The following is a 24,634-nucleotide window of genomic DNA, read 5'->3' as shown; positions in this document are numbered from 1 at the left end:
CAAAAATAACAACAAAAAGGGACTTGGGCTGTCAGAGTGACTCAGGTAGTAGAGTACCTGCCTAGCAAGCATGAGGCTCTGAGTTCAAATCCTAGAACTGGAAAAAAAAAGGTAAAATAACAAGGAACCTATTTTAGAAGTTGGATGTAGTAACTCATTTCAACCTTGTCAGGACATTCAGAATAAGCTCTGTTATCATATCTACTTTAAAGAGAAGATAACTTTATGGAGGCACAGGGAAGTCATGTAACTTGCTGGAATGTTGCAGAACTGGGCTTGAACTCAGACATTCTGAGTCTGGAGTCTATGTACTGCTCTTTTGCTCCTTCCAAATGCTGGTGACCAAAGAGACAGCATCTTCACCTGGGCACACCTGGATGGTCTTGTCTTTTACTCAAGAGCTGAACAAAGTTGCAAATGGAGATCCATCTTTTCTAGTTCATAGATTTTCCTTTGAAATATTTTTAGCTTTCTTTCTGCAAGCTTCCCACACTGCTACTTAAATTTTTCTCTCTCCTTACCACTCAGGATGTCTTATATATGTTAAACACCAAAAATTTCTTAACTGCCTGACATCAGTTATTGAAGAACTGAGCATGTCTGTGGTTTTCCAGCTCACTTATCTCTGAACCTTATAGATCTTATTATCCCACCTACTAGTCTTTCTGCAGGGAAGGGCAAAGGAGGTGAGCATAAAACCTGCACTTAGTTACTTGTTAACAATCCCTCTGACGAAAGAGGGGTTCATCCATGGTTGTCCTTCGTTCCTTTGTTCCTTCGTTCCTTTGTTCCTTCCTTCCTTCCTTCTTTCCTTCATGGGACTGGGGATTGAACTCAAAACTTCATGCTTACAAAGCAGGCACTCTATTTCTTGAACCACACCTCCACTCCAGTCCATTTTGCTCTGGTTATATTGGAGATGGGGTCTTGAGAACTATTTGCCCAGGCTGGCCTCAAACTTTGATCCTCCTGATCTCAGCCTCCCAAGTAGCTAGGATTATAGGCGTGTGAACCACCAGTGCTCAGCTCCATTTTACTTTCAAATTAAACTTAATGTTCTTTATATTCCTATGGTGTTTTATATTTAGACACTATTGTTTTTTAAGCCTTTATTTCTAACATAGGCTTTTGGGATTTATTAATTTGATTCATTTATGGTAATGACAATCAAAAATTGCCTTTAGTTGTGTTTTTTTGTTCAGTCTCCAGACACAGACAATCAAAAGAAATAGTTAAAATTAGCTTGGTCTTCTTCAAGGTTTCCTTCCTATTCAGAATGTGCTCCCCTCTGTGTGACAGCCCATTAATGGATATAGATCACTGATGACTGATAGATTGGTAGAGACTGTTCAAAATATTTTTGAAAAAGATTTTGTGGTGACATCTACCTCTATGAAAAAGAGTTCAGTGAGCTACCAGCAGATTTAGATGTTCATTAGTAGACAAAGAAGTACCTACTGTAGTAAGCCATGTACTTTGTCACCCACTGGGTGCCTTTGTAGAACACTGGCAGTACCATCTGCTCCATTTTTCTGAATCCTTGGAGTTTTCACAAATAACTAACTAAAACTACATAAAACCACATAAAAGATACTGTGTGAAAATATAGCCCAAGCTGGATGTGGTGGCAATGCCTATAATCCCAGCAGTTAGGAGGATGAGGCAGGAGGATTGAAAGTTCTAGGCTAACCTAAGCTACATAGTGAGACCCTATCTCAAAAAAAACCAAATCAACAACAACAACAAAAAAAAAGTAGAAAAAGAAAAAGGAAATAAAAGAAAATAGAGCCTAACATGAACAGAATTAGGACTAAATTAAGTAAAATACCCATTTACAGGACTGTTAGAAAAGGCAGCAGTTCAGTGAGACTGGTTTAAATATTTATTTTTAAAATAGCAAAAGCTTGTCACTGACAAGCTTTAAGTGACTTTAAATATTCAACTTATTTAACACTTGTCTACACCTGCAAGGTAAGTATTTTAAACTCTTGTTTTGCAGAAGAGAAAATCCAGGCCAGCAAGTAAAGTACTTGTCACTTTTCTTGTGACAGGACATCTCAGGATGTCCTGAGAGGTACACCTGAAGCCGATCCCAAAGGCACAGACCCAGGAAATCTCTGGACAGGAAAAGGGTCACGTAGACGTATTTTGACTGTCACCTTCAATGTCACCCGGAGGTGACACAGAACCCATTTTATATAATCCCATTTGAAAGAGGGAGTGCTACCATGGGGACTAGAAATGGTGAGCAGTATGTTTGAAATCTTTCTGGGTCAGCCCTGCAGGGGACTCAATCCTATCAGTTACCCTTCTCTTTTTGGCCTTTCCACTATTTGCTGTCTTGCTCTGGGGTAGTGATACTTGAAAGAAGATACAAGTCAAGCTCTGAGGGTTTGGTTTGCCTGAATGTTTTGGGCACTTGCCTCAATTTTCTGCTTAGTTTTTGCTAGTACAGTACTAAAATGGGTAGATTTCCTTTTGTGCCTGAGGTCCTTGTAGAAAGTTTGGAAACTTGGTAATTAAGTAAGGACTCATGAAATTAGATCTCTGCTGGGAACTTATTCTGAATGAGGTATCAGTTCAGAGACTAGTCAGAGGCTCTGTTGAGGCTTTTGTGTGAGTTCAAGTGTTCAAAAATACATAACTTTAAAAAAACACATAGTTTCAGCTTCAAATTGGTTCACGAAGTGTGCTTTTGGGTCACATAGGCCAGGAAGAGAAAAAAAAATGGGTTATGTTTCATTTGATTCATTCCAGCTTTCAGAATTAAAGTTAAGTTAAATGTTCATACCTGACAGCCAGGTGAGTGGGAAAAAAAGTACTTTCAGAACTCAGATTCAGAGGATTGGATGGGAAAGACAATCTCTGAGCCTTGAAGGGGCACCAGAGACATAGACGATTAAACATCACGATACAGACATGCTACTGATTACTTAATACCTTTTGATTAGAAAAGCTTAATACACTGAGTTACTAAATAGACTTTGTATTCATCATTTAACTTAAAGACTGGATGATAATCTCTTTTGTTAGAACAACAATTGTGAGTGGGGGCACGGTGGTGCATGCCTGTAATTCCAGCAAGAGTATGGCTAGTTTGAGGCCAGTCTGTGCTACACAGTAAGATCTTGTCTCTAAAAACCTAAATAAAAGAGAAATTGTGAAATTATGTTCCGTTTAGCAAGTCTCTGCTGAGGCTCTAGAGATAGTTGTGGCAAGACTACTATGCATCAACCAAAGCCTATTTTCTTATCTCCTGGATACAGAGCTGGCCTAGGTTTCCTAGCTTCCCCTGCACTTAGCTGTCACTGAGTTCTGACCAGTTCTGAGCCAGGCTTCCTCCCTCATAAACTCCTGGAGTGTTCTTCATTCGCTCTCTAATTTCCATCCTCTGGTCATAGCATTAAAAAAAAAAAAAAAAAAAGAACTCTGAAATCCCCATTATTTTGGAGCTATCACATGGAATGACAGCATTGAACATTGTGTGTGGGAGAGAAATAGACTTTTACAGTGTTCAACCCTGAGATCATGGGATCTGCTACAGCAGCTGGCATGAATTACCCTAACTGTTTAAAAGTGCGTCACTCCTACAAGTTAAATTGGATTTGAATTGAGATCTCAAAATGTATATTTTTCTTGTTGCCATAAATAATTGGTTGCTATCCAGGCAGATGATCATTGTTATTTGATTTATCTATATTTAAATTAAATGGATAGGTACTTAAATTCAAAAAGCTAGTTGTTTAAATGACATAAAAATTTACAAGTTTCCCTCCTTATGTTGGGAGCATGAGAAATTAATTTTTTTCATCTGCTTTCAACCACAGTAAAATTTACAGAAGTTTTGTCTTACAGAATTTTAGTTTATTTGAAGGCATCAGAATATTAAATTTAAAGCAACAATGTTTAGTTTCCCTTAAGAGTATCTCCATAATACTTTCACCAATTAAATTTATGCATGTACTTAAAGCTTTTGTGCTCTAGAGAAATTTCCAAGTAAGCCTAGAATCATTTGGGAAAAAATGACAGGGACAATCCTTTTATAATGAATTTTAAAATTATATTCATTATAAGACCATTCTGTGAAAATCAAAGTAGAAACAGGATATGAGTTTATGAACAAATGTACTTTTAAATAATCTTAAACTATGATAGGTAAGAAACTAGATTGTTTGCAATAAATCCCAGTGGTAGAATTCAGATTCCTTTTGGAACACATACTGAAAGTAACTTATTAAACAAGAGTAGTTTGTCCTGAGTCCACAAGACAAAATAGCTTCAAACATTTTTTTTAAGTAGGTCATTTGAGTACTCTACAAATGTCTGTTACATGGTAACTTTTGTACCCAAGTTCCCATGATAAAGAGGATTCCCAAAGCATTCTTTGGATGTCTGACCATATCAAAGCAAATTGAGCTACATTATCAAGGAGCTCTAATGAGACAGTTCGTTTAATTGCAATGCTGTAAAATTGCCATTTCATACACCATGAAGAAATCATTATTTTCATTAGCTGAACTATTTCTGTTAGAGCCAAATGAAAAGTTTCAATATAGGAGTAGGGTACAACAGCTACGTTGTAAAACATGTTGAAAACCGGGTCACAAGGAGGAGTTTATTATTTTTTTAATTGTTTTATTATTCATATGTGCATACAAGGCTTGGGTAATTTCTCCCCCCTGTCCCCACCCCCTCCCTTACCACCCACTCCGCCCCCTCCCTCTCCCCCTTACCCCCTCAATACCCAGCAGAAACTATTTTGCCCTTATTTCTAATTTTGTTGAAGAGAGAGTATAAGCTATAATAGGAAGGAACAAGGGTTTTTGCTGGTTGAGATAAGGATAGCTATACAGGGAGTTGACTCACATTAATTTCCTGTACGTGTGTGTTGCCTTCTAGGTTAATTCTTTTTGATCTCACCTTTTCTCTAGTTCCTGGTCCCCTTTTCCTATTGGCCTCAGTTGCTTTTAAGGTATCTGCTTTAGTTTCTCTGCGTTAAGGGCAACAAATGCTAGCTAATTTTTTAGGTGTCTTACCTATCCTCACCAATCCCTTGTGTGCTCTCGCTTTTATCATGTGCTCAAAGTCCAATCCCACAAGGGGGAGTTTAAATGAAAGGATTTGTTTAAAATAGCAGGTGTGTGTCTTAAACACTACTTTTAGGCATACATATCCCAACACTGACTCCACTAAGCCAGAAGAAATATCAACCAGAAATAAGCACCATTTGCAAAATTTTAAAAAATCCTGATAGTTGTAGCATGAACATTTAGTTTCTTTCCTAGTCTTTGAGGCAATTCAGCTCTCATGTCAATACCTGAGCAGAGTGGGTTATCTAGATACAGTCCACTGAAGGGTTTTTCTTTGACTATTTAATTTAAGAAGATGAGTTTATTTTGACTTAAGAAGGACCCATCTATAGGCAAGAGAGGAAAATTCATGTAGCATTTGCCATATTGCCTTTTCAAGGAAAGAACTGGAAGTCTTATAGGAATAGCAGAATGAAACTTCTCACTCAGTTAACATACACTTTATCCCAACATAACCTGCTTTCATTTTTAAGAAGTACCAAAAAAGTATCCTGAAAGGTATGCCCCCTCACTCAATGGATCATGAGTTACATCAAGCAGGGTCCATGGGACTGGATGGAACACAGAAGACACCTAAGAGTGGGGGCCTGAATATCCTGACATCATGCCAGCTAAGAGCACAGTTTCTATTAAAATATTTGGTCTAACTTAAGAATCAGAACAAAGCTCAACTGAAGACTGAGAAGTGATTGAACATGACTTTAAAAGCAGATGCAGCTCATTAGCAGTAGACGAGAATTTTGTGAGTGATAAAGGTTTGAATTATTTGCTTTTGTTTTGTGCAAAGGACTAATTATAATGAGAAAAATTTCTTTGGGTAGGTTAGGTCTATGGTGGCAATAAGTCTAAGATTTTTTCTTTTGTTTTTCAGTAATTTTTGCGAGATGATTTCACTGGTGTCTTGTGTTTCATGATGAAATGTTTAGAAGCCATTTTGCTAGTAAGTGTGACAATAATTAAGAGTTTTTCTTGTTCCACACAAGGAGTGAGTATGGAAAAGGAGAACTGAACCCAGGATCTTTCTTTCATTAGCTTCCTTACCCTCCAGATTTTGTGTACAACAGGTATATGATTTTAAGGGTTCCCTTTTCAGGACACTGGAGGAACTCCTGCCAGAGAAATAGCATCAGTGTATTAATAGGTCATGGAGTTCTTTTTTTCAACCATGTTAGAAACCAGAAAGTTGAATTTTCCAACTTTTAAAAAAATGGAAATTTCATGTTTTGATCGTTAGTCCCTCGAGTCTTAGACTTGTTTGGAGTTTTATTTTCCCATCCCTGATCCAGTCTGAAGTTCTTTGTCTGCAATTTAATCTCTATTGCTTTAATCATTTTGGATTGTACCGATGGCTTCTCAGTAATAAAAGAAACGGGGAGCCAGGCTTGGCATGGGACAAAGTCACTTTGACTGCAGTAAGACATTACATATGAGTTGTCTACCCACAAAAGGACCCACTGTCAGATTAAATTAATGAGCTGCATGTTTTAGTCATTAAGGTAATAGCAATATGTGGATTCTTTGCCTCTGTTTTAATCATTTCTAGGTTTTTACCAGCTACATCATCAAATGACTTCTTTTGAGAGGTCTTTCCATTTCATGGCAGAGAACAGCTTCTATGTGGGGCAGAAGTAAATGCTTCAGAGTTTTAAGAAGCCCTAAATAGCTTCAGGGTTTAGTGAAATTCAGAGGTATGCCTTTGTCCCTCTATGAAAGAACTTGGAGGGATAGGTCTGTGGCCACCATTAGCAAATGGAAGCAGCATGACTTCCAATTTGCAAAGAGTTGAAGTGGAATGGGTGAGTCTTAGGTCTCAGCAGCTGAGAAAGAAATGGATTAATCTATGGACTGTGAGTAGCATTTGGACTAGTTGAGTTGAAAGAGATACTACTGACTAAGCCAGTGGGGGTTCTGATCGTCTTCCCCCCACTGAAAAGTGCTTTGTGCAGACTTTTTCAATTCACAGGCTGGTATCTGCATGGTAAATGTTGGCAAGAGGTCTTGCTGTTCTCAGGAGCATTCTTGGTGAGCAGATCTGGGCCCAAGTCTTACGTCTGATTTTTCTAATAAATAAAACCGTCTTTCAAAAAACGTGAATAAATGAGCTTTACCATCATTTCTACTTCTCCTTGGGTATTTAGGCTATGCCCAAGTGAAACCTACAGCATAGGTCCAAAAAGAAAAAATTCCAACTGAGCACTGTAGCTTGTGCCTGTAATCCTAGCTACTTAGGAGGCACAGACCAGAAGGATTGTGGTTTGAAGCTAGCCCCAGGAAAATAGTTCTTAAAACCCTATCTCGAAAACACCCAACATAAAAAAGGGCTGGCAGAGTGGTTCAAGTGATGGAGCACCTGCCTAGCAAGTATGAAGCCCTGAGTTCAAATCCCAGTACCACCAAAAAAAAAAAAAAGTCCAATTCACTGGTTATATTGTTGGGACAATGCCAAACACTTGGGCCAAATGATTTGTCACTGAATTTGCTAAATTAAAGCAATCACTCTGTGAACTCTGTGGTAACTGTCCAATGTGTTTCCACAGCGTTTGTCTCATAGTTCAAACATAGCTCTTTCTCTATGTAATAGTAAATTACATCATTCAACTATGAACTTCTAGAAGGCAGGGCCACTTAACATATTCATCTTGTGACCTCAAGTCTTCACATAGAGTTGGTGTTCCATAAGAGATTGCAGAACAGACTTAATGTTGGGATTAAATAGACTGTATGCTGTCCTTTCTGGAAATTGGGGCAGGGGGCTGGGACCAAAGGGCGTGGGATGAGGGTTTAGAAATGTAAACTTGACCATGAGAAGGAGTCTCAGAGATCACATGGTTTAATACCCTCATTTTACAAATGAGGAAAGTGACGTCCGAAGAGGTTAATGCATTGTCAAGGTCACTTACTCAGTTGGTGACAGGAGCCTGGATAGATATGACTTTGGAACTAGTATTTACCAGAAGCATCTACCAGCTGGGCCTTGTGCTGGATCCATACTGTTGATCATGGAGCTAGTGAGCACTGGCAGTGTGGCAGGAGAGACTGAGGAACTGAATCTGAAACTTAAAATTTAATTTAAATTTAGAAACTGAAGCAGTATGTTTTTCCATTAAAGGTAGCTTGATTGTTTTGGTAGTACCACCTCTCACATTAACTATTAAAACTTAGTGTCTGAATTGAGATGTGCTGTTGGGATAAAATTACACTGGATTTCAAAGTCTTAGGATTTAAAAAGGGGAATGTAAAAATGTTTTGTTAATTTTTACATATTGAAATTATAATAGTTGGGATATATAAGGTTAAGTAAAATATAATGCTAAAATTACACTTACCTGTTTCTTTTTACTGCTTTTAGTGTGACTACTAGAAAATTCTGAATGGTATACGTGCCTTGCATTATATTTCCGTTGAGCAGTGTGGTGTTAGACACTGGAGATGCAGTATTTCATTTAAAGCTTACAACAGAGCTGGGCGCCAGTGGCTCACACCTGTAATCCTAGCTACTTGGGAGGTAGAGATCAGGAAGATCGAAGTTTCAAGCCAACCTGGAAAATGGTTCTCAAAACTCTATCTTAAAAATATCCAACATGAAAAAGGGCTGGTGAAGTGGCTCAAGTGCTAGGGTACCCGACTAGGAAGCATGAGCCCCTGAGTTCAAAATCCCAATACCACCCCCCCCAAAAAAAAAACCCAACTCACAACGGTTTATCTCTGTTTTACTCTCTCCAATTGAACTAAGACTGAGAGGGGATAAAGTATTTGCAGAAAGTCAAATCGCGAGGAAATGACAGATTGAAGATGTTAACAAGCTTGGTAGACTTTGCGGTTCAAGGTCTTTCTAGAGACATCTCTGGTCCCAGTTTTCCTGCACGAGCCAGACCTTCAGCATCCAAATACACTGCCCTTCAGATTTAGGAAAGTGAATTATAGATTCTAATGCAGCAATTCCTCACAGGAGGTAGGGTAGCTCCCTTGACTAAACATTGAAAAATTTGAGATGGCTGACCTTAAGGCTCTGTGTTTTTGTTCTACATGTGTTTCATTCAAAAACTTACGAAAACTGAACACACATAATTAATTTATTTCAGGGAGTTTTCTTATATTTTTGTTTGCATTTAATGCTCCGATGCTTTTTTTTTTTAAAGAGGAGTTCCTAGCCCAAAAATTGTGCCTCTGAATAAAATTACATACAAATTTGGTTTATCTGTTTTTACTGATTGATTCATTTTTCTATGAGAAGTGGGTCATGTGTTTGAAAAGGACTAACATTATTTTAGTTTGTAGCTGTTTGGAAAATATTACGAATAAACAATGTATTTTAATACTTACGTTGTCCTTGCTTCTAGTATAGATTTTCTTTATGCTTACGCAAGAAAAATAAAAGGCAATCTGGCATTCCTGTGTATGGTGTATTTTCTCTTAGGGAGCCTAAGATAATTCTTTCTGTGTTCTTGAAAATTCAATCACAATTTTGCTAATTTAACATTAGCCAGATGCAGAGGCTTAGAGATGTAGCAAAAAAAAAAAAATGCCCAGATGCATGGACTCATATACACTGCTTTTGATAGAAGTTTAGAGGGAGTTCCCAAAGACAAATCACCATGATTATGGATTTGCAAGATCTCTTGTCTCTCCTAGCAGTAGAAGAATCAGTGTAATTTCACACAATTGAGTTTACCATCAATAGAGGGCACCAAAGGACAGAAAAGTAATTATTGATGAATTTGGCTTACTTTCTTAGCTCAATTTACTTTTTTTTTTTTTAAACCTTTGAAAAGTCATCTTGAAAAGAGAGGAATCAGTACTTCCGTCCGTACGTATAATTTCATTCCTGCCCATCTAAGCTTGGCCAAGCTGAACAGAGCACAGCCAGAAGCCAGGGTTTGGTATAAGGGTGGTCTCTGAAGTTGAGGAAAAGTTCCTACTTTACTTTCTTTCCTTTCCTTTTTGTCTTTTTTCTTTGCCAGTGGATATGGTTCATGCTTTTTTTTTTTTTCCCAGTTAGAACTCTATCTAGCAGCTTCATTTGGACTGGTACTTTAATTAGTAGCAAATTAAATTTCTTACTGGGAAATAAATCAATGTAGCAAATATTCCAGTTCCTGCATTGTTAGTATCTGGTGAAAACAGGAACTAAAACAGACCTGCCTGTGTGCAGTCTACCATCTTGGTGGGCAACAGTTGCAGAGACACATAGCAAAAAGTTATCTTGATAAAGTGGCGTTTGAGCTGAGAGCTGAAAACTGAATAAGTGTTGACTAAGTGAAGAAAGGAGGGTCAAAGAAAAAGATTCCAGGTGTCAGAAAGTCAGAATGGCTGGAGCCTGGGAAATGACAGACTACTGCTGAGTCTGAGCAAGGAGTAGCATGATGAGACTTAAAGAATTTGGATTTGGTTGTATGTGCAATGCAGAGCCCTTGATGAGTGGGTGACAGGACTGGGTTTATGTCTATTGGAAGATTTCTCTAGCTGTTCTGTGGAGAATGGATTAGAAGAGGGAAAGACCAGAAGGCAGCCATTGCTGCAGTTTAGATGGGAGACTTGTGGTGACTTGGACCCAGGTAATGATGATAAAAACAGAGACAGGAACAGGGAATGGGATCAAAGTGAATAGTGGTAGCTCAGAGATGGTGGTGAGGGAAAGGGTATTGGGGGGGATGACTTCTAGATGTCTGGCTTGCAAAGTGCTCAAGGTAGGTTTTCTACAATTACAGAATCAAGTTTAGGAAGTATTGTTATTACTGATGTGATCTAGGAATCAGAAATTTAAACATTAGATAGTAACTTCTTGGGAAACCATCGTCCTGGCTATTGGTCTTTGCATCAAATCTTCAAACTTCTCTGTCATTAAGTGAACAATTCAAGAAGAGCTGGGAATGAGCAACATGGTAATATAACATCTAAATACAGAGCCAATGCCAATGTGTGTGATGTATATGCATAGACAAATTCTGGAATATATTGAACCCCTAACCATCATGTTTGAGGGATGAGATGAGAGGATGCTCCAATGTGAAATCCAGCTGTTTCTGTGTTGTTTGAAAACTTTTAAAGTAAGTTTTAATTGGTCTTCTAATTAGCAAAACTCATAAAAATCACTGTCGCTTGCAATAAAAAGTTTTTTCAGCTGGGAAACTTGAAACCCTTTGTGGAGTCCCAGTAATCTCTCACTTCCATTAAATTTCTGTACTGGAATTTACAGAGCCTTCCATGTGGGGACCTTGTAGTCCCAGAGAGAGTAGATCTCTCTTGCCACATCTCATTAGAGATGCTCAGAGAATCAATTGGAGGACTCTCTGCACAAGCCATCACACAACCTTTGATCTTTTCAGTAGCAAATGTGTCATTTGTAGCATGATGGTCCAGGGCTTATGTGAGGCTAAAATAGAGCCACTCCAAGATGCTTTTGCCAGACACTCCTTGAACTCCAGCTGACTACCAGTCTTTCTCCCATTGATGCATCTTCTACCATTTCCCCTGGGGCATCATTCCACTTGCTTGGTAAATAATTAGCCTGCTGCCTTTAGCTGTAGAAAAGATTATAAATATTTTAAGCTCAACAAGTGGGATTGAAACCAGCTGTATTTGATTTTTCCTAGGCCCATGATGAAAACTTAGCTAAGTAAGGAACATCACTGGGAAGGAAGTTCTAGGTAGAGGTGAATGAGGTGGTGTTTAGGCTGCTGTCATCAGTGGACACCTATAAGTGGCCTGTGATAAACCAGTAGTTTCAACCTGTCCAATTTTAGCTTAGCTGTCAATTTTTCTCACCATGAGAGAAATAAAAGACCTCATTTCTAAGAACATTTTTATGATCATAGGATTTTTAAAAGCAGTTTTAAGTTAGTAACAAAATAGAGCAGAACATACATGGTATGTCATATGTAAGAGAATATTCTTATATTCCTCCCTTCCCATGCTTAGTCAGTCTTCCAACTACAGATATCTTGACGGTGGGACATTTGAAGAATCAATGACCTATATTGATACATCATTGTCACCCAAAGTCCATGGTTTATATTAAGTTGCTCTCTTGGTGCTGGATATTCTGACTTGTGACAAATGTACAATGACAATGGCTCCATCATTGTATAGATCATACAGAATAGTTCCACTGCCCTAAAAATCCCCTGTGCCTTACCCATTCATCTCTTCCTCCCCCTAAACGTTGGCAATCACTGGTCTTTTTATTTTATTTTTATTGTCTCCATAGTTTTGTTTTTTCCAGAGCATCACAGAGTTGGAATCCTTAGAAAAAATGCTAAAATTATTCCTCTCCCAGTGAGTGGGAAGACCATAAAAAGTGCTATTTGTGCAGCTGCTGTAACCTTTACAGTGAATTCTTCACAATCACTATGAAAACCCAAGGTCCCACCTAGGCCATGTCTGTGTCTGAGCAGCAGTGCACAGTGGTGAGGATCCCTGCCCTGTGCCAGGCAAGCAGACAGCCAGGAGCAGGCTAATGCTTGGTGGGGGTCCATCCCATTCGGAGCTGTATGTGGAATTTGTTCTCAGTTCTTGCAATGTGACCTCTGATGAAAATAGTAATGCACTATGATGATCTAGGAAGTAAATATTGCCCATTCTGTAATTCCCCAGATATAATCATTGTGCAAAGTTTAATGGATATCCTTACACACTACAGGCGTGTTCATATCATACTGAGGATTTGCTACATACTGATTTTATTGAACAGTTGGCTTGCTAGGTTAATTCATTCATATCTCATCTTTTTCAAGATACACAAAAATTTATTTAACAAATCCTATATTGAAGGCTACTTGGATTACTTTAGAATATTTTCTGTGAAATACCAGCAATAAAGATTTACTTGCCTCTTTGTATCTGCTCAATTAGTTTCTTGAGCTAAATCACTAGAGGTTAAGTTTTTGGGTCAAAGCACAAACACATTTAAAATTCGGATGCATTTTGACAAAGTGCACTCAGCAAAAGCATATGAGAGTACACTATTCCACAGTTAAGCCAGGGGAAAGAGCGTTAAACCTTCATCTTTGCCAATGTGTCAGGTAAAACAAGTTTTGGTTTTCACTTCTTTAAATGTTAATGAAGTTTGGTTTTTATTTCAATGCTTATTAATGGGTATATTTAGTTTATAAAAATTCAGTGTGCTTCATATGATGTGTACATGGCCTTTGGGGTAGATTTCTTATGTGTCTCTTGGATTATTTAGGTCTGAGAGGAGGGTGGTACCGGGCTGATTAATTCAGCAGATCAATGCATCATCCAAAATACTTGGTTCTTTGGCTCAGCTTCCCTCTTGGGTACAAGAAGGCAGCCCCCACATGCAAATGACAAATGTCTAGTGGGAGTAGAAAAGTGTTTTTTCCTATCTGTATCTTTATCAAATATCTGGGAAAAAAATCTTTCTCACAATCTTCCCTTGTCTCTCCCAAAGGCTCACATCATTTGGTCAAAATTCCATCATACACCTTGCTATCTAAGCGGTTAACAGCTCCTCCTCCATGGTTGGAGCTGAGGCCCAGCTCCCCTACAGCCCACGGCTGGGTGGAAGAGCTCATCAGTGTTTACCGGAGATGGAGGCTGTTCAGTGAGCGATCAGAGGGAAGAGGCTGGTAGGACAGTTAGGATGGGTGCGAGGGGAGAGAGATATTTTAGACGGAGATGGTTGTTCCATCAGTAGTTATTGAGGCAACTGGGCATGGCAGCACAATTCCAGCACTGGGGAGGCTGAGGCAGGAGGATCTCAAGCTCAAAGCCAGTCTAAACCCCACAGTCAGAAAATATTATTTATGGAGAACCCTCTCTGTGTGATAATGTACTAGCTACTTGTGGTACAGTGACTACGACAGCAGACTTTCTGGACATTATAGTCCAGCATCTTTTGACTGAATGAGATTTTGACTCCTTTGTATTGGATGCTGTCACTAATGGCCGATAGCCAGTGAGAGCTTAGTACAGCAGGTCATTGTGAGAAGAACTTTGACATAGGAGCTTGGTTAGTGCTCACAGTAACCTTGGGGATTAGGCACTGTTATCATTCCTGACTCTAAGGAGAAGATACGGAAGCACAGAGAAGTGAAATAGGTTGACCTTGATGAGAGGGACAGTAAGTAGGGAAGACAGGAATGGAGACCATGCCCCTCACTGTTCTGCTCTGCTGTCTGCGAACGTCGTGCATCAGCAGGTGGAATGCTAGTAGAGTGAACCATGGGTGAGAAGTGAAGCAGTGAGAGTAGGAAAAGGCAGTAACTAGGATTGCACTATACATTTCCTGAATTCTTACCATCCATCAGTGTATGTGTAAGCACATTTTTTATTGAACATCTCAAAATTTTTGATGGTACTAAGCTTTTTCTTTTCTTTTTTTATTTTTTTGTGGAGGCATTGGGGTTTGAACTCAGGGCCTCACAGTTACTAGGTAGATGCTCTACCACTTGAGCCACTCCACAGCCCTGTTTTATGTTGGATATTTTAAAGATAGGGTCTCTTAGTTGGGTGCTGGTGGCTCACACCTATAATCCTAGCTACTCAGGAGGCAGAGCTCAGGAGGACTAGCTCAGGCAAATAAGGCTGGTGGAGTGGCTTAAGGTGTAGGTCCTGAGTTCAAGCACTAGCACTGCAAAAAAAAAGAAAAAAGAAAGATAGGGTCTCTTAAACTGTTTGCCCACACTGGCCTCAAACCTCGATTCACCTGATCTCAGCGGCCTCTGGTGCACATCTGGTACTGGGGTTTTAAACTCAGGGCTTTTTTCTTGCTAGGCAGACACTCTATGGTTTGAGCCACACCTCCAGCCCTTTTTGCTCTCGTTATTTTGGAGATAAGGTCTTGCTTTTTGTCCAGGCCAGCCTGGACTGTGATCTTTCTATTTTAGGTTTCCTGCCACAGCTGAGATGACAGGCGTGTACCACCATGGTTGAGATGGAGGGTCCCCTGAACATTTTTGCCTGTATGGGCCTGGAACCATGATCTTCCTGATGTCAGCCTCTCAAGTAGCTAGGATTATAGACATGAGTCACTGGCACCCAGTTTAGGAAACCAATTTTGAGTGCAATATTTAACTGTGGTGGCATTGAGTCAGCCTTCACATAGGCAGTGGTAGTGACCATGACATTCAATTGATACCTCAACTGCTTTTCTGTATAGATCTTAAATTCAGAATCCAGAACCCTTTTCCAAACACTTCTGTCATGAAAAGAATTATGCATATTAAATTTTTATTATAGAGCTGTGGTCTTTCAAGAGTAGTTTTGTGTATATAACAAAAGCATTTACCAATTTTTAGTTTAATTTGTATAGCCAACCAGCTAAACCACTGCTGGCTATTCTTACAAGCCATCAGCTCAGCCCCACCCCATACCCACTCAATTGTGGTCTTCTTAGTCAGAAATTCTGTCAAGCCCTCATCCAGATGTTAATGCGGCACCTGTGGCTTTGGAGTCTTGACTTTTCAATCTTTCTTGTTTTTAATAGAATTGGATAGAGTGAAGGAGATTGTTAAGGGGTGCTATGGTTTTGTGTTCTTCTAAGCTGAGTTGAATCTAGGCAACACCACTGATGACCAAAGTCACTACCATCTGTCAGTTGTGTGTGGTCCGAGATAGTGGCTGCCTCTGTTCCCTGCGGACAGGTAGCTCACATCGAAAAACCAACTCAGTCCATCTGGAGCTTACTGGCTAGCTTAAAAGAGAATTTCAAAATGAAACCAGTCAGAGAAAGCAAACTTCTTGCTTTTCCTTGGAGTTTGTATCTTTTGGGTCCAGAGTTGTGGCAGATGGGTTTGAATGACTTAAGGAAATCTCTAGTAATATAGGTCAAATAAACAGACTTGTTTGAAGCATAACCTTTTACCAAAAATGGAAAGAAAAGGAAAAGAGCCCCTGGATCCGGCATGATAGTACACACTTATAATCCCAGTCTTCAGGAAGTTAAGTCAGAAGGTTTGAGAATGCAAAGCCAGACTTGGCTACATAGTGAGACCTTGTGTCAACAAAACAAAACAAAACAAACCCTTTCAAATAAACATCCAAACCAACTCACTTTTCTGGCATGACAGATAAAATAAAATTGTCATGAAGATATTTGGATTGAAATTGTTACTAGTTCTAAGGAAAAGATAGCGTTAGCTGCTTGAAAAGTAATCAGTATTCTACAACATACCAAGGGTTGACACTATAATTAGTACACACAGGTAGGACAATGTCTTGCTTCCTCTTCCTTAGATATATAAAGACTACCAGGGGAATAAGAATGACAGGATGGAAAAAAATAGAAAATGTATAAGGAAATCACTTTATAAATAGTCAGATGCACTATAGTTTTGCATCAGAATGATAAAAATAGGTGCCCAGCTCTTGACTTTGTTCTGCAGTATTTTATGCACATATAAACATCTCTAGTTTCATTCATCATTATGTCAGGATTTGTACAGCCTTGCCCTATGAAAGCACTCCAGATAATAAGTACTGATTTTGGAATATAAACCATTATAACAGTATAGTGACTACTATTGTAACAATACTGTAGAAACAGTAGAGATGTGGGTTGAGCAAGGGAAACACAGAGAGACTGTATTGGAAAATACTTTGCTCGATTCCTGAAGAGTTTGAACCAAGGTCTCAGAGGGAATGTTTGCTCTTCACTTAGTTGGGGGCCTTGCATACAGCATTTTTCTCTGGCGTTTTGAGCATAGAGTGGAAGCAAAGGAAAAAAAGAATCTATGAGCTCTGGCATTGGATCACCTTGGATTTAACTGCTGGCTCTACTACTTACTAGCTGTGTGATTCTGGACAGTTCTCTTACATTCCTCATCTATGAAAAGAGAGTGATTACCATCTTCCTGGCAAGGTACTGTGAGGAGCTAAGCACATTGGACACAGCAAATTTGTTTAATTTCCTCTCCTTTCTCATAGGTGGTAGTGTCACCATGTTGTTATATGGGTTTCTTCTTCTCCTCCTCCCTCTTCCTCCTCCCTTCTCTGCCTTCCTCCTTCTCCTCCTCCCTCCTTCCCCTAGTGCTCCTCCTCCCTCCTTCTACTTCTCCTTCCCTTCCTTTCTCCTCTCCCTCTTCCTCTCCCTCCTTCTCCTCCACTTCTTCTAATACTAATACTACTAATAATAATAAAAGTGTGATTATATAGCCTTCAAGCATGAACTGATTCACTTTCAATATTCCTTTGCCCCAGCCTCAAAATACAACTTAAAGTATTTACTTCTGGTGAAGAAATATTTCCCTAATTGCTAGAAGAAGTCAACCTAACAGGGTTTGATTTCTCCACCTTTATCAGATTATGAAGGAAAAAAAGGAGTTTTAAGGAGATTCATCATGAGGTTATTTAGGACAATTACGAATTATGCCTTTCTGTCCTTAAATCTATATCCTTATTTACCCCAAAGTGAATGAGAATCACATGGGTTCTAACTCTGCCTCCATATGGCCAATGGTGCTTGTCTGGATTGGAACAATTCTCTTCCTTCCTCATTACTTTACCCTTCTAGCATCATGGACTCCAGCAAGTATGAGCATCTTGATGGATGGATGAATCTACTTCTTTTTCTTTTTTTGGTAGCACTGGGGTTTGAACTCCAGGGCCTCACAATTGCTAGGCAGGTGCTCTACAATTTGAGCCATTCTGCCAGCCCTTTTTTTGGTTGGGTATTTTCAAGATAAGGTCTCAAGAACTATTTGCCTGGGTGTGGCTTTGAACTTCAGTCCTCTTGATCTCTGCCTCCCATGTAGCCTGGCTGAGTGAATTCTTCAATACCTTTCACTTGGCCAGCTACACATCTGGGCATCCAGGAAGCAGTGAATAAATTGAAAATGAACAAGTGAGTGAATTAATGAATGAATACCTTTAAAGTCATATTTTATTTTCACTTTTGCAGCCTATATTCTCTTTTGATCGCTATCTCCCACCCCAAAATGTGATATTCTTCTAATGGGTCTTATTCTGCAGGAATTATTCTGAATATTCTACCAGTTAAAACTTTGATTGAGCTTCACTTTTTCTAGCTCTCCACCTCCATTATACATTTAAAAATTCCATCAGACATGCTCTCTCTCCCACCCAAGGCTCTGAAATTTATGACGTATCCCACAGGGTATCTGTACCATTCAGATCAGAAGCCCCAGAAAGTCAGGGGCATGCCTATTCAAACATCTGCCACACATAAGATATGTTAGATGCTGAATAAATGCTTTTGATAGTGACACAAAGGACAGCTTTCGAAAAGCTTTAGTGCTATACCATCACCAATTCCATTAGATGTTCAGAAATGGATTTAAATCCAGACCTCCCAAGAAGGGTCCCAGTAGTCTCCTTTCAGATGGAATGTGTAGTATTCTTTGACCTCTCTTCCTTAAATATCTGTCCAGCTTCTGCTCTTTCATGTGTTTTTGAAGTAAGAAAAGAATTGTACCCTCCACTAAAATTTTTCCTGACTCAGGCATTTAATATTATTAATGAAGACAGAATGGCTAGAATATATATATATATATATATATATATATATTTTTTTTTTTTTTTAATGCTTTCAGCTTAAACTATAGGAGTCTAGGAGTCAAATTCTTGGCTGATAGTAGTTAGAAACCTGCTATATAGATACATAGGTAGATAGATAGATATAGAGATAGAGATAGATAGATAGATACAGATATAGATACATATTTCATGCATAAGTCTAAAATGAAAAGCAAGGAAAGTGGCTTGTAATTTTATAACAACCACACACATGGTTTTTGCCTTTCCTTTGGGATGAAAATGCTTTCCGGTAGAAACTAAGGTTATGCCCCTCCTTGTGAAGCCCAAGGAGGGACACTTTGATGTGAAAGACGACCCTGGTCAAGTAACGGATGCAGAAACCAGTGTGGGAATAGGAGGGGCTTCCAGAAACAGGAAAAGGCATTGTCCCAAGGAGGGGTTATTTCATTCCTCTCTGTCGTCATTCAGGCTGTCTGGTTTATTTCCTCCCCCAGGTTGGTGTGAGTTGGAAGGAGAGTCCTTTGTTAATGAGGTCAAGAACAAGGCTACCCATTTTGTGCAATGGTTAAGGCTGAACTTTCAGATTTCAGATTTTATGAAAAGCAACCAAGAAAAAAACTAATTTGGGTTTCATATAAGCTATGCAAAGCAACTGGCAAAAAAGCAAAAACTCCAATCAATTGGTGTGACTAAGCAACATCAAATAATTCAGTTGGATTGATTTTTCCAAGGAAACACCTCAACTGGTCAACACTTTAGGCATTAAGTAGGCATAAAACTGAAATCCTACCTGTACCCAGGCTTCTTGCAACCAAAAATTGCTTAAAATAAAAGCCTTTAAGAGTTTCATATCACAAATGAATTAACTGATGGTCAGAAGTATTGATAAAGACCAGGTAAGGCTTAGATTTGGAGAAAGTCATGGGTTTGTTTTCTGAAATGGTATTAGCAATGCTCCAGGGTGGGTCCTGTCTACCTCAGGGGATTTCTTGGTACATTCTGGGCTGTGCCTTGAAGCTCCTTCTGGGAACACTGATGTGTGGTCCTGGCAGACTCTTCAGTGAAACCTCCATCTGCTGGGGACAGTATGGGAAAGAGGCCAAGGTTGGCTCCAATTAGACACAAGCCCCAGGCTCTGGTCACATCATTTTCACTAAACATAACAGTGAATGCTTCAGAGGACTGGAGAAATGTGGTGTGTTTATTAGACTTCGGTTCATGACGTAGGGCAACTTTAATATTAGAATCCTCATGTGAAAGATCAACAAGATGATGACCAAAGGGTGTCAGGTGGAGGGGTGAACAAAGCCCAGTGGTAGAGCTCTTGTCTAGCAATCACAAGGCCCCAGGTTCCACGCCAATACCCCAAAAATGCTTAAGCGACTTGTCCAGAGAATGGGTGTTAGACACAGTGTTATACTGCTCAACATGTCTGAGAATCTAACAGCTGTGTAGTCCTTAGGAAACACTGGCTTCTGCTGTCAGAAGTAAAGGCAATCAATTTTCCTTTCTACAACTTTGTAGGAACCCCTCTCCTCCTAGGGCCCAAAGAAGTCCCAGCCAAGCTTCAGGACATGAACTTAGTCTGAACTACTATAGGAACTCTCTCATCTGAGGATGGGCTCAACCCAGCCCTTTGTGCTAGGTCACACACAAAGACCCTTGAGGGTTTAAGATGAGCTGGATTGTTTTCTAATCTGCAATATCGGTACATAAAAACAAAACCTTAAGAAGATCAGGGGTGCCAGTCAATGGTAGAGCAAGCACTTGCCTAGCATGCATGAGTCCTAAGGTTTGATCCCCAACTCCGAGAAACAAACAAAATCCAAAAACTACCCAAACAAACAAAAGTGAGAATAAACCAAATACTAAGCCAAGGTGGATCTTATAAGGCAATTCAATTTGATATGGCAGAGGCAGGCAATGCCCACCCTGTGCTAGACCCAAAGATGAATACCAAATCACTTCCAACTCTGTAGGGGTTCACAGCTTTCTAGGGCAGACAAACAGGCACACACTTATCTGTACTACAGGGCAGACTGTGTCATTGCTACAATAGAATAGGAATAAAGTGTTAGAAGTGCCAGGTGTCAGTGGCTCACACCTGTAATCCTAGCTACTCAGGAGGTAGCGGTCAGGAGGATCATGGTTCAAAGTCAGCCTAGGCAAAGAGTTCACGAGACTTATCTAAAAAAAAAAGTGTTAGAACTGTCCAGAAAAGGAAAATGTTGATTATCACCAGGGAAATCTGGAAAATTTCTCCCAGGAGATAGCCATTGAGGGAAGAGCCTGACAAATTAGACTTGCAAACGCAGAAACTGAGGTCCAGAACAACAGGACATGATTTGTCCAAGACCGGAATCCACTCAGTCCATTATACTAAACCACTTCAGACCCATCAGCCGACTGTTACCAGGGAGACGTGGCACACTGTGACCTTGAGATGATTTTGTTCTCAGCTCTATTTTGCTCAAAAATCCTAGGAATGAGGCAGTGGCAAAAATGACCTATTTTTCTCATTTTGCATAATTTCGTATTTAAATTCTCACTATTGAGAACTTTTTTTTTTAACAATAATGAGATTTACCCAGAGCCTCACATCAATTTTAAAGAAGGACCTTCATTCAGAGAAAATTTTTCAAGAAGATCAACCATGCATGGAAATCCAGTTATGCTTCCTATGTCTCTTAACTGCCGTTTCCTGAAATATTTCCTAATTACTAAATTATTTTAGCTAAGATTGAATCCCCTGGTTTTTCTACTTATTTGAGTCAGGACCAAATGAATACATAGGCCAAATCTATTTCCTCTATGAAAATAGATTAAGAGGTTATAAACATAGGATTAGCGATAACTGCAGTATTAAGCAGGAGAAATTGGTCATAATATGTGACAATGAGGTTTTTTTTGTCACATAATATGTGACAATGTGTAAAAAATAGTATACTGATCAGAGTACCCAGGCTCTGAAAATTCTTTCCATTAATATCTCCCCTTTAAATGTGATTTTTCTGAGAAATGTGTAATGTAAAAAAATTTAGTCAGTTCTGCCTGGATAGATATTAAAATCCTCTGTTTTCAGGCATCTACTTGTAAGTTTCTGCTTAAAACCAGAACATTGGGACAACAATGGAGCCATGTGACTTTGACAGTGAGAATATATATTTAATTTTGTCCAAAAAAGCTTAAGGGGAGGTGGCCCAAATAATGCATACACATGTAAATAAATGTAAAAATGATAAAATAAAATAAAAAAAACACTTAAGGCATCTCATCATACATAGCATTGAATATAATGCTTTTTGGACAAGACCCAGAAACTCTGCTCCAAAGTTAATGAATCCAGTCACATGCAATCTTTGCTCTAGAGAACCTTAGGCTTTTATAGTGTAGAGAAAAATAAACAAATGACACAAATGAATACTTTGTAAATAGAAATGGTTCTGGTTATAAGATGAATCATTATTACTTTTTAATCACATAGACAAATTTTGGCCAATTAAATATGACACACTGCTGGTTGTAAGACTCATCTCAATTTTAAAGATGTGAAAAAAATGTACATGTAGAATCAGGGAGATGCAGTTCTCTCAGGGAAAAACAGAGTTGTATTAGATTGTTCTTTAGGGGATCTTTAGGGATCCCCCCTATAATCAGATACATTTTTTTTTTTTTGGTGGGGGACAAAGTACTGGAGTTTGAACTCAGTGTCTTACATTTACTAGATAGGTGCTTTATTGCTTGAGCCATGCCTCTAGCCTTTTTTTGCTCTCATTATTTTGGAGATAGGATCTTCCTTTTTGCCCAGACTGGCCTAGATAACATTCTTCCTACTTAAGTCTTCCTGCCATAGCTGGGATGACAGGCATGAACCACTGTACCCATCTATTGGTTGAAGTAGATTCTTACTAACTTTGTGACTGGGTTGGTCTTGAACCATGAGCCTTCTCATTTTAGACTCCCAAATAGCCTTGGATTATAGGCATGAGTCACTGGTGCCTGACTGATAGGTTTTAACTCATACCTGAGGAATAAGGTCAGTGCTACTAAAGCCCAAGAAATAATCTTCCAGGCAGTGGGAACAGTCTGAGGACACAGAGACAGGAAAATACTTGGCATGCTTTTGAGGTGCCTAAATTATACTTCACAGGTTGGGTAGCAATTGTCTTGGGTTTTCCTCTAGGCCCCCCGCTGCCACTAAAGTTCACTATACAATCCAAACCTTTGAGGCATCTCACTTTCCACATTCCTCTGTGGCTGGTCAGTTTTCCTGGCATGCAGTTTTGCTTCCAGGACTGCTCACTGCCCCATCTGTCTCCCAACCTGCTTGCCTAAGATCACCTCTGCTCTCCAGCACCACCACTCTTGCCATGGCCTGTGGGGTTGGAAGAGCCATCCCCTCAACCAGGGTGAGTACCACTCTGGGAATCTTGGGTAATCTGACCTGACATTTTGGTTCGGTAGCCACAGATATTTTAGGCCCCCAAGAGGTAGTCTTATTATTTCAATATTACTGGCTCCACTGCTTAAGGAACTTGAAATGATTTCTCCAGGGAGTGGCCTGAAGGCATCATTGAATCATACCGCAATGTTTTTCTGCCTCCCCACAAAGGCCCAGCTGGTGTCTCAACACCAGGCATCAACCTTTTGACATTCCACTAACTCAGAGTGGGGGTGTGCTTTCCCTCAGCATTTGGGCAGGCAACCGTTTCTTCCTTTGTGAAGACTTTTGCTTTGGTTTTTATTGTTTTCCTTTTGCAGGAGAATTCAATGCCCTTGTCACTGTACATTGTAAGACCACTTCTCTTTCTGTATTCTTACCTCCACAAGGAGAGAGAGAGAGAGTGAAAGAGCGAGAGAGAGAGAGAGAGAGAGAGAGAGAGAAAGAACTTAAACACTCATGGCTCACTTACATGTCCATACCTAGGTCATATGTTGGGGCTGCTCCCACAAATCCTTAACAGAACTTTTCTGAGATGCTGATAGTTCTCTGAGGAAGTGCTTGTGACTCCCTTTATTTAGAGAGGAAACAGGAATCACACAAGATAATTTTATGATACATTGGACCCAAATATGCTCGGGACATGACTTAAAAAAAACAATTATCAAATATTTATGAACTAGTGAGTGGATACGCAGAACATGGCATATCCATACAATAGAATACTATTTGGCAATAAAAAGGGACTTGCTGTAATACAGATGAATCTCAAAAATGTATGTTAAAATCTGGGTGTGGTGGTACATGTTTGTAATCCCAGCACTGTGGCGACTGAGGCAGGAAGATCATGAATGTAAGACCAGCCTGGGCTACATAGCAAGACCCTGTCTCAAAAATCCTAAAAAATATGTTAAGTAAAAGAAGCCAAACACTTATGTTTTATGATTCTACTTATATTCCTACCTCTGTGAGCTAAGATACCAATTTTTTGTTCCTAGACTAGGAATTAATTATACCATTAGCTTTCTTGATTTGCAGGCCTTTCTTGATTTGCAGGATATTACAGTTTGCAGAGTGCACATGGTAGAACTTCTGAGCCTCCATAACCACATGAACTTGTTCCTGTGTGTGTGTGTATGTGTGTGTGTGTGTGTAGGGGGAGAGAGAGAGAGCAATATAGGTGAAATATTTTAATACTAGATTATGATGATAGTTGCACAACTCTATAAATGTTCCTTAAAAGTTATTGAATTTTACTTCTTAAAATGAGTGAGTTTTATGGTAAAAAAGTTATACCTCAATGAAGCTGTTGTTTAAAGCACTGTCCCAAGGAAGCCTGGTCTGTAACAATAGCCAGCCCTGGCACTAACTCCATTAGCCCTTGGTCTGTGCAGTGTAAGGCATTTCACCAGTTGAACGAGACTCAAGAATTAACACTCAGTGGCCCTACAATGTGCCAGTTTAGATCACGTTCAGACATGTCCCTTTAGATAATCATGGCAAAAACAAATTTGACTTGAATAGAGTAGAGACAGTTTAATTTGAAATGATACTATCTGTCCTTAGAATCTTTAATACATCAAGATTTTGCTGTAAAGGAAAGAGAAAGCGAAGCAGGTCACAATGACAGGCACAGTGCCATGTTTTC

This window comes from Castor canadensis, chromosome 9 (genome assembly GCF_047511655.1).
Source record: "Castor canadensis chromosome 9, mCasCan1.hap1v2, whole genome shotgun sequence".
NCBI lineage: Eukaryota > Metazoa > Chordata > Mammalia > Rodentia > Castoridae > Castor > Castor canadensis.
Note: the sequence above shows the minus strand (reverse complement) of the source record.